General features: G+C 45.6%; 1 protein-coding gene and 1 long non-coding RNA gene across 9 annotated transcripts in view; one reads left to right on the forward strand and one right to left on the reverse strand.

Annotated features, from left to right (window-relative positions):
• RBFOX1 (RNA binding fox-1 homolog 1) overlaps positions 1–11,565 on the forward strand; it is a 2,204,869-nt gene that overhangs the window by 1,264,077 nt on the left and 929,227 nt on the right. The gene's annotated exons all lie outside the window — the stretch shown is intronic.
• Positions 1–11,565, reverse strand: part of LOC309644861 — a 408,244-nt gene that overhangs the window by 384,259 nt on the left and 12,420 nt on the right. The window lies entirely within an intron of this gene.

The raw sequence follows: 11,565 nt of genomic DNA on the forward strand, positions 1-11,565 counted from the left end.
TGAAGATGGCATAATGTAATTGTGTTAAAAAATTAGTGTTGATTTTTGTCTTAGTCATTTGCTTCTTTTCAGGAAAATAGCTCGTTTATCCTTAACTCATTTCACATTTTAGTTGAATATTTTGGATGATTATTATATATAATATGCCACATACTACATAGAATTATAGAGCATTGCATATATTACAGAATACATACTCTTGGGCTTTTCAGGGTGTATCCTGAAAAATATATCTGATCTATACACTTTGGCTTGATAAAGAACCTGTCCTGATTTCCATCATGACGCAGTCACATGAGCAGTGACTTTCTATGATATACATTTGTTCACATGATGTTTTGCCGGGCGGAGGGCGGGCAGGAAAGAGAGGTCGTTTCCTGCATATTTTAAAGTTTTCCCCTATTTATCTTCTTGTTACACTTGGTGTGGACCCCCTCAGGAAATGCAACTGCTAGACAATTGTTCTTCACTTTAATATTTTCGTTCTCCTTTTACTGACGAGAATTCACGGAAGTTTCCGTGGTAGAGCGCATCCGAGCAGATCAAATTTTACCTTTAAAGCCTTGGATAAAAAAAGGTCAAATAACTGAATTGAGGGTACATATCTCCTGGCTACTTTTGACACCGTTCCACAATTCTGAAAGATGTTCCTCTCTGCAACTGTACCATTATTGTTGAAGGCAGTTATTATTTCAAGCAGAGGTTTTTCAGCCTTGATTTTGTGATAGCTTGGTCATCCGCTGATTAATAAGGTGGTGAGGACTTCTCAAAACAAAATTTGCTTTTAAATAGAAGACAGTTGCCACACATTATTTTAAGGAGCCTTAATCCCCTCACTTTGAAGGGAATAATGATACAGTGGCTTAAATTCGAGCCGCATGATCTTAACTTAGTTCCGGTTGTGTGTCTAGTTTGCAGAAAAGGTGTTTCAATTCATATTTACATTCGCTGCACGTTGATGTGCTGATATCCCTGCACACGTGCATTTTGTGAGTTGGAGAAATGGAATTTAGGCTGAAGAGGTGCCTCCAGTCTTTTTTAATCTCTTCCCAGTAACGCTGCTCACCACGTCCCAGTGAGAGCATGTTCTCTGCCTTGCTTCCAAAGTTCAGGATGTCTTCACTTCCCTTGGATTTTAATGGAATTCACAAGCATGTTTCTGTCTAGTTTTTTGGTTTGTTTGTTTTGTTTTACTTTCTTTGCCAGTAGTGTTTGAAAGATACCAGGAGGACTGTTAAAGCAACATCAGTTCTGTCACCAACACATAAGTGAACGACCAGGATAACCTCTGGGCAATGCCAGCCAGCCACACAGCTCCGTTCCGTAATACTATCCAAACTGCCTTTGGTTCATGTATCATGACGATAATGACCCCCCCCCCAAGACTATGGATGCTTTCTGGTGATGACTCGTGGGAAGAAATCATAGGTGATCATTCTGTACATAACTTCAGCTGTTCTCGGAAAAGACTAACACAGACAGAGACTCATACACACACATATGCATTTCTGTGCTTTGTCACAGACTGTTGGGTTGAGTCAGACACTTGAAATGAAGCCTCATATCTGGAGGGCTGTCCTGTTGTTTTCCAGCCTTGACTACACATGACTGATGGTTACCGAAAGAGGGGCCCGGCTGCTTGCCATTCTAAAGCCAATAAAGAGGAAAGGCTGGTAGAAAGGAGAGTTTGCTTTGTTTCGGAGGCTGGCAACCAGAGGGGTGAGTAGTGGGGGGTGGCCTCAGGTCCAAAGGCCAGTTCTGCCCCCCTGCCCCTCGCCAGCAATCAGTGGGCAAGAGCTTTTCAAGGCAAGCTTCTGGGGTGCACAGGCGGAGGGAGGGGCTGCAGGCAGAAAGAGCACAGTCAGCTCTGACAGTCCTCTTGAAACTGGTCCTGCGCTGGTCTGACCAGCGTCATCTGGATGGTGCTAAGTGCAGTTAGTCTTCAGTTGCAGGGTCAGTTTGTTCCCATTTCTTTGAGGCCAGTTCTCGAAATTGTGGCAGCTTATGTCATGGCTGCAACCTGGTCATCATGTAGTTAACTTCTGCACCTGGTGGGGGTTTGGTATCTATAAGACAGCTCACAGGATACGGCTCAGAGTATTATCTACAGCCCTTGAGGAGGAACTAAGGGTCCTTGACTTTGCTTAATGACTAAACTACTATGATTTGGTCTTGTTTGACTGTTTTCCTTTGCTTCTGCGTTTTCTCACTTCTCTGATGGAACTTATTCTTTGACTAAAGTTGTTCTATAGACAAAAGGCAGGTGGAGGACGTGGGGTGGGGGAGGGACCATAGGGTCCTGCTCTGTTTCACTGACCCTTTCACTGTCTTTAACTGGGGATGACTCCTAGCGACACAAAGCACCACAATGCCTACTTCCATGTTTGCTGTCTTACACTCTAACGGCTTTTATTCCCCCGGTTCAAGAGAAGGACTTTGCTTCCTCTGAGTTCTGTTCTGATGGTTTTTTTAAATTTTATTTTTGGGATTCTCACATCGGGGCTCTCCCTCCTCTGGATCTCCTAATGTGGTTGGAGGTGGGGTGAGGTGTTGGAGGTGGCTCTGAATATCAGCGTCCTGTCTCTGGGAAAGTCAGGATGCAAGCTAATCATCCCGGAGGGCCAGTAGCCTCCACCCTCAGCAGAGGAGTGCCAGTGTCACCCCTCCGGACAGTGATGTGGCGTGAGGTCACGTAGGCAGACAGCCGGAGCGATCTTCATCCAGGGTCTGGGATGCAGTTCTGGTACTTCTGTCACCCTGACGTATAATTATGAAATTGCACCATTGAAGTGATGACACTCGCTCCTGCGTGTGTGTGTGTGTGTCCCTCTCCATTCATTCCGAATGCTTCTGGCAAAATCAGTAATTTGATAAAGTGGAATTGAAGTGACAGGAAATGACAGAGGTGCCAAAATAATAAGTCAACCTGCCTCTGAAGAGGCAGCCCCTTGGCCCGTGTGGATTTTTACGAAATGCTGAGTGCTCTGAAGGAGAACCAGCAGTGTTTTCTTTAAAGCTCAATTTCCTTTAGTTAAGAAAGCTTAACGTGATACCTGTTAGACTAGATGGCTTCCCAAGAATTACTTTCTTTTTCCTTTTCTCCTTTTTCTTTCACCTCCCTTCCGCCTTGGCTACCTCTCTTCCCTATATTCTGTATATAGGGATATATTTGTGTGCTTACATCCGTACCTTCTTCTGAAATATTTTGGAGTATCTTCTCGATAGAAGAATTTTAGAAAACACAAGATCTCAAGTTTTCTATGGGGCCTAATAGGGTCCCTCCCCGCCAGACCCGTCCAATTTCAAGCCTCATCCCATTCTCTTCCACTCGGTAGGGCCATTTACCTGGAGATGAGTCATTTTCCCATTGAATCCTAGACGAGATATAACGATGGGAGATAAACGGTGAGTTTCAAGCGGTGGAGAGAGCCCTCATCTCAATGAAGAGGCATAAAATCACTCTTCCTGGTCTGTGCACCGTCTGTACTCCATCTGCGACTGTTGACAGAAGGAGAGGATCTTTTTTTTTTGCCCTCCGTTTCTCTGTTTTTCTGTATCCTAGATGCCTCTTTTCTATTGGCAGACAGTAAGCTCATTGTCTTTTGGAGAACGTTGCCCGGTTGTTTATAGAGGGATTCATGGTGTGTACCAGAGTGTGGTTTCATTTTACACTTCTCTTTTGCTTCCAAGCCCAGCAATGAGCAGTGCCCCTGTGACTGGACCGGCACTTGGATGGCTTCCTGCCTGTTTCCTAAAATCACCCAGAGGATGTCACAGGGAGATCTGAAAGGCCGGTAGCGTTTTTCCCCCTTAAGTGGGAAGCAGAGCTCAGGTGGTTTCCTCCCACAGGCCAAGGCCACGGAGCTAATGCAGATTTAGCAAAGGTGATGTGAGGTAACACGTCCCTTGGGGCAGCTGCACGGCCCTGAAAAACCTCCTGCATGTGACATTTACATGACCCGTGTTGCTGGCGGAAAACAGGCATTTAAGTTCATTTTTATTTGTGGTGTAAAATCCATTTGAATTTCAACACTATTATGAAGACCACGACTCAGGTGATGAGAACAGAGGCTGATGGATCAGTCAGGGGGAGAATCTGTCAGAGGAAATGAGAGCCCATGTGTCAAAGGCTATAAACACAGACAGGGCTTCCTCTTCTCACTTACCGCCTGGGCTGGTGCGGCTAAACAGTTTCCCATCCACTATCAAATTGCATGGAAGGCGTTTGAGCGGTTTTCAAAGTTAAGGAGCCTTTCAGATTGGGTCTGAGTGAAGCTGTGCTCATGATTGGCGATGTTGTGGTGCCGTGGTGAACACTAGGAGTCTGGAACTTTTCCTGTTGCAATCCTTACTCTGGACCAGGCATTCTCAAGTACCTCTGGATACTTACAGCAGCTAATGTGCGAGGCACCATCATTATCCCCGTTACACAGGTGAAAAAATGGAAGCTCAGAGATGTTAAGTGATTTGCCCAAGATCACTCAAGGTGCATCATAGGCTAGGGTTTAAACTCAGAGATTCTTATTTTGGAAACTGTGTTCTTAGCCCTGATGCTCTACTGCCTTACACACACACACACGTGCACACACTCAAAGAGAATCAAGTGTGTAGAATATGAGAATCGCCCTTTCCAACTGATGAATTTGTACCTGGACTGGTAACTTCACCCATTGCCAAGTCAATAGTTTAGTTTTGAGTCTGGGGCATCCTTTCAGCCCCCATGTTTTAGCTCTAGCTGGCTCACAGTGGAGATTTATCGGAGCCTTGTCAAGCCTGACCTTCCGGAGAGCCGCTGGCACCTGGCAGTGGGGCTGCCAGGACTTTTTCTGGTCTTGAGGACAAGCGACAGTGGCACCAGGACGCAGTTCTGGCTTCAGTTTTCAACGGACCCAGTTCGGTTCCTGGCTTTTGCATTTCTAGCAGCTTCTATGTGTAGATTAGAAATTACGTGCTCAAAACACAGGAGTTTACAGAGTGCAATTGTTAAAACCATAGGCTCTGGAGCCGGGAAGTCCTGGGCTTTAATCCGAGTTCTCTCACGTAGCAGCTCTGGGACCTCGAGAGGCTTTCTTACCTCAAGTCCGTGTCTATTTGCCCATCTGTAAATTGGACATAATAAAATCCACTTGAAATGTTGATTTGAGGAATTGACAAGATAATACTACAAAGCAGTGTATATAGTGCCTGGCACAAAACAAGAACTCAATCAACTGCAGCTACCTTTATTTTTGTTTTTGCTAGGACCCACACCCACAGGCATTCCATGTCATTTATAATCAAATTCCTTTTAAAAAATGAGTCCCCCAGAACGTGTTATGGGGGCTCAGAGAAATGGGCAACCAATGGGACCTAGTAGGCTTTGAGAATATTTTTACAGAAGAAGAGATGCTTGGCCTAAGTCAGGAAATAACAAAGTCACCTAGCTGCCGGGTCCAGGCAGGACTCATAAATTAGTGAAGGGAGACAGAGGATGATTGTAGGGTAATACGAAATGTCGCGGCAGCCTTGAACTCAAGAGCAGTGGCCCCACAGGCAGGGGCTTCTGTACAGCGCCTGTTGCCACGTGGAGTGTAGGGTCAGTGCTGCCGTTTTCTAGGCCAATCTGGAAATCTGGATTTCATATAAAACTACTTATTTTAAAAACACTGTGCAAACCAAGTAAAACACGTATGCAGAAAAGAGCCAAGAGACTTGCAGGCTTGAAATGTACAAGCCAAGTCTCAGTGGATTAGGAAGAGGTCTTGTGTGCGTAATCCCAGAGGCGGTGTCTGTTGAAGGCTTTCTTGGCAGAGGGAACAGCATAGGCGAAGACACAGAGGTGGGAAAGAACGTGGCATGTTTAGGAGAGATCAAGGTCCAGCGTGCGTGTCCAAGGGTGGCCAAGGGGGGACTGGCACAGTGAAGATTATGGAGGGTGTTGTTTGCCACACCGACGGACTGGGGTTTTGTGTCAGTCTCCCTCCGAGTGGAAGAGAGAGTAAGGGAGGGCAGGTCCTTGCTGGATGAGGCCAGAATGATATGGAACCAAGGAGGCATTTGAAACTTTGGGTGACTAAGTCAGCCACAGAGGGAGTCAGTGAGGGAGGAGGGAGAGAATGGGGACGGAGCATAGAGATGGAGCCAGAGACTGGCCCTGGTGGAGTGCAGGAACGCAGGGGAGATGAAGGCTTTGGTTAGAACAAGGTGATATCAGCCAGGACTCTGAAAAATAATGGGGTTGGGTGGCCAGCCAGGTGCCCTCCTTTTAAAGATGTTTGATGAAGGAGGATCATGTTTCCTATGGTCCAGCACTGCCCAAGGATGAGACTAAGATTTCAGATGATGGATGAGGTATCTGCAGATAAAATCACCTAGTGAAGAAGTGATGCAGTTATTCTCTTGTCAATTATTTTTCAGACCTTGGGATTACATCAAGGAGACATAATTTGGTTGTTTTTTGTTTTGTTTTCTTTTGTTTTGTTTCTGTAACAAACCCAAAGGTCTGGCACATTTGCTCATCTACCTTTTTAACCAAAAGACCCAGGACCCTTGACAAACAATTCTAATATCTAGCTATAATTTAGTAACATTGTTTTACTTTTGAATGAGGGTTACATTCTTTATATGATAAAGGATATTGCTCTGTCCTTCCACGTCAATAAACTATTTTCTTTTGAAAAATTCTACTCATGATTTTTAAAAGTAATCTTAAGTCTATTAAGGACAAAACAATTGAGTTAATTTAATGAAAATCAGATGGATGTAGAAAAAGTGTGCATACAGATTGCAAATAACTAACGTTTAGGAAACACTGTCTTCTAATGGTGGGTTTGCAATCAGGGAAGAAGGTTGGGTTTGCCTTTGAGACGTTTCAAACTCTACTCGCCTGCAGGGGTTACCAGAAGGGGGCAAGGATGAAATTGGGGGTCCAGGCCGGAGTGCAGACAAGAGGGCACAGGAACAAGAGCCACACAGGAGGTGAAGAGGAAGGTCTGGGTTTGCTAGAGAGTGAATCAGCCCTACCCACGTGGTTTGGTGATTCTGACCACGGGTCATGGATAACTTCATCCAGGAACGTGTTGGAGACGCTCAGCTTAAGTCTCTATGTTCAGCTGGCTGCCGTGAGGAGTAAGGGAGTTGATCAACATGGACAATAAATTAATCTCCTGGATTTCAGAGGCTTAGATGCCAGTGAGGTTGAAAATGAGCACAAAACAGTCACCAGGGTTGGTTTTCTATTAGCACCGCTCTCTTGCTGTGGGGATGGGAGTGGATTAGTCCTCTGGGCTCTGACAGGCAGAACAAAGACAGAGGAGAAGGCACGCTCCTTATCCAGAGGGGCTCTCCCAGAATGGGAAGCATTCATGGAAGAGTTTCTCATTAAAGACCGAAATGAGATCCTCAAGGCAGACCGGGGCAAAGCCTGCTGCAGTGAGCACCATTTGGCGAGACTCACAGAATGCGTCTGGAGATTGGATTTCCTTTCTGCTCCAAATGTCCTTTTTGAAGGCTGCTTGTGTGTATGCATTACATGGGAAGATGCTCCAAGATTCCCCAAAGCTGTGGAAATGAAACTTAAAGCATCCCCGAAGAATGCTATTTGAGTTGCAATTGAAAGGGGACCAGGGGTAGAGACTCCTGGGTCGTGTACAGAGATGAAAGTTCGGAGGAAGAAGCATGGCAGGACTCGGGAACTGAATAGAGGTTTGTGGCTTGAGATGAGGCTAGAAAGCAGGCAAGGGCCAGGTCATCTGAAGCCTTATAAGCATGGGGAAAGTTTGTCCTTTATCCTAGAATGATATTATTTTATCTGGAATGGGATCTGATGATGTGAAATGATCAGATGCAGAGAGACAGTGCCATTACGTTATGGGGTCTACTTGCTCATAGCTTATGCTTGACCACTAAGACCTCCGGTGGGTCACCCTGGCCCCACTGTCTCTGACAGTGGAGTAGGGCAGAGCCTTCTAACACCAGCAAAGACTTGACCTATGCTGCTTGGCTTTTCTCTTGTGCCACATTCTACATCTCATGCAAATTCCTCAAGACTGTGACTCCTCTGCAGATTATGAACTCTTATTCCTATAGGGTGAGGTTCTCATTCCAAATGAGTTCACAGCCACTCGCCAGCCTGTGGTTTGGGTGTGTTGGGCGCTCACTCTTGCTCCTACCATCTCCAGCCAGAGAATGGTGCCATTTAGCACAGGCAGAGCCACTTATGTCTATGGACTTGACTCAGCTTCTGTGCTCAGCATGGATTTGTGGCCAAGATCTGGGTGAGACTTGGTGTGTCCACTACAAGTAGACCCTGCTTTATCCTTGCTGTCTGCTGGGAAACAGAAGGGAGAGCTACATGTGCAGCCCACCAACAGCAGTTTTACTTAAACTTGGGGACTAGCCAAGAGCAGGGATGATATATCCCAGTGTCTGGAATTGTGTGTTCAGAACCTCAGAGAGAAGGGGATGGAAATCAACTCTGGAAAAGAGCCTCCCCTGAAAATGACGGAGTTGGGTGGCTGCCAAGAAATCCTCCGGAGCCTGAAAGCTGACTCCAGTATTTATTTGGGGAGGACTTTCAGACCGTCACTTAGAGCCCTAAATCTGAGGGAAGAGGAGCTTCATGTCGACCAACGCAGCCTCCATCCTCAGTTACCCCAGTTAAGCTGACTGGTAAAAACGAGGAGGTACACCTAACATGAATGCCGTTTGTGCACAAAATATGTTTTAAATTTCAAGAAATAAAATTCCAAACAGATGTTTTTCATTAAAAATCTCTGCTTAGTTAAGACATTTAAAATGACATCAACCAAAGCACAAATCCAAGTATTTGGGATTCAGGCAAAACTCCACTGAGAGGCAAAACCAAAACCTGAACTGTGTTCACCTGAAAGAAATGATGTTTTAAAAACTCTCTCTGCCATCCAGAGAAACATGCCACCCTTCAAGATGAGCACTTTTGTTCACTTCTACATCATTTACGCAAAAAGACAATGTTGTGTGGTGGAAAAGAGTTTTGGAATCACACAGATCCTGGTTTCACGCTTTATTAGCCGTGACATCTTTCAAAAGTCGCAGTAGCTTTCTGATCCACAGCCACACCCTCTGTAAAGTGGGGGTAGATCCCGCATACCATGGATTATTCTTGTGGGCTCTATCGGTCACGACGTCTTCCACTGCATAATAGAAAACCAAGTTGTACCAACTTAAAGAGACAAAAAAAAGAGACAGTTGTTGGGTCCAATGACAGTAAAATTGGTCTGTCTTCTGGTATAACTGGTCCTCAGGTTTAAAATTCAAGTGAGATTACCGTGGAAAGAAAGAGCTTCTTTTCCAATAGTTTGAGCACAATTCCTGAGGGCTGCTTACTGGCTTCATACCAGTCCCTTAGCTATGGAAAGCAGTCCTCTGATTGTCCGTCTGCATTCACCCACAATCAGAAGTAGGATGGGCCCCAGCTGAACGACTTACATGGACCAAAAGTAGAATGAAGTTCCTAAAGGAAACCTTGACTTATTTTTTTCCAGAAGAGAAGATGGATAATAATAATTGCAGCTAGCATGCATGGAGCACTTACTGTATGCCAGACAGTTTTTTGTGCATTCTATGATTGAATCCTTATAAAGGTCCTTTAAGATACTACAATATTGATCCCCGTTTTACAGACAAGAAAACTGAGGGAAGGAGGAGTTAACTAACACGCCTGAGATCACCCAAGTAGTCCGTGTAGGATGGGGTTCAAATCCAGGTAGTCTGCCTTTGATTCTTAACCACGAGGCTATGCCACTTCTTCTGAGGCTGCTGCACGGGAGAAAACAAGACAAAACAAAATGGACCTCGAAGGCACCCCAGGCCCTGTGCCTGGCTCACAAGTACATGAAAGCTCTGTTTATGAGAATTATTGTTACAGAGCGCTCAACGGAACAGAAATAGCCCGGGCTAACGCCACATGGCATTCTGTGATGCATACCTGCATTTAATTTCCCCTAATAACTTATCCTGTGGTATTATCTCGAGGTCCTCAATGGGTCTGCTCTTCAGAATGGTCAGAATACTCATGGAGCCAGTCAGTTCTTCAGTTCCCCGCATGACTGAGAGTTATTTTTGTAGACAAGAGCTTCTTAACTCCAGGAGGGGCCTCTGTGCCTGCCTTTTAGATTTTATCTGCAGGTTAACTGATGCTTTCCCTTTTACTAAACTTTGAAAATGAGCTGTTAGTCACACTTTCCTCTTTCATTTATTTTAGGAAAATTCGAAGGTGGTGGTGGAGGGGGAAGGCGTGTAAAAACGGGAAGAGCTTCTAAAATGGATGTGGTGTGGAGTTAAATTAGCCTCTGATGGGCCGGAAACCCAGATGACAGAGGATGCGGGCTGCTGGGCACACTCGGCAGTATCCTGGGCAAAGATGTAACACAGCGCCGTGAAAAGCTGTCGAGGTGGATCGGGCCATTTGTCTGATAATACCCTCCGTCAGCCTTGAAGTTGGCTCTGGGAAGCTAGTCTAAAGAATCATGGGTATAACAGAGTGGCTAAGAGCTTTAGCTCGGGATTCTCAAAGGCCTGGGTTTGAACCCCAGCTTGGCCACTTCCTGGTTATTTCACCTCTCAGATGCTCAAGTTCTCATCTGAAATGGAGCAGATAAGAGTAGCTCCTTTCTGGGGTGGTGGTGGAACTCAGTGAGCTAATATACTGAGGGGACTTAGCGTCCTGGCTGCGTGCAGGATATGCCTTCAATAAAAGCAAGCAGCCTTATTGTTGCATTCTTGTATTTGTTTTCCTCCTACTCTTCCTTAATCTTATCTCAGTTTCCTAGATCTCTGGTGGAATCAGAGAAGTCACATCTAGGACCAGGTAAATAAATAGCCAAGTTAATGGAAAAGCTTAAACTAAATACCAGGTCTCCAATTTAAAGTGTTGGGTTTTCGGGCTTCCCTGGTGGCGCAGTGGTTGAGAATCCGCCTGCCAATGCAGGGGACACGGGTTCGAGCCCTGGTCTGGGAAGATCCCACATGCCGTGGAGCACCTGGGCCCGTGAGCCACAACTACTGAGCCTGCGCGTCTGGAGCCTGTGCTCCACAACAGGAGAGGCCGCAATAGTGAGAGGCCCGCGCACCGCGATGAAGAGTGGCCCCCGCTCGCCGCAACTGGAGAAAGCCCTCGCACAGAAACGAAGACCCAACACAGCCAAAAATTAAATAAATAAATTAATTAAAAAAAAAATAAAGTGTTGGGTTTTCTATATCCTGCAGGTACTTATCAATCTGGGTGAAGGTGCTTAGAGAGGGTTGGAAAGCATAGTGAAAGGTATAGGCCAGTGATTGCAAACAGATTTAATCTCTGGTGTCAACTCAGATTGATTGATAGTGGCTGCATAGAATGCTGTGTTGATGAGGAGTCTGAGTTGTGGGTTCTGCCAGAAAGAGTACATGATTGATTAGTGATGCCTGCCAAAGGTGAAGGAGTGGGAGTTACAGCACGTGTGCTAGGAGGAGATTGTGCTCGGCCCGGAATTTGGCAACTGATGAGGACATGGGGAGTGGGAAGGGTAAGCTGGGATGAAGTGAGAGAGTGGCATGGACATATATACA

This window comes from Balaenoptera physalus (assembly GCF_965194825.1).
Source record: "Balaenoptera physalus genome assembly, chromosome: 16".
Classification (NCBI taxonomy): Eukaryota; Metazoa; Chordata; class Mammalia; order Artiodactyla; family Balaenopteridae; genus Balaenoptera; species Balaenoptera physalus.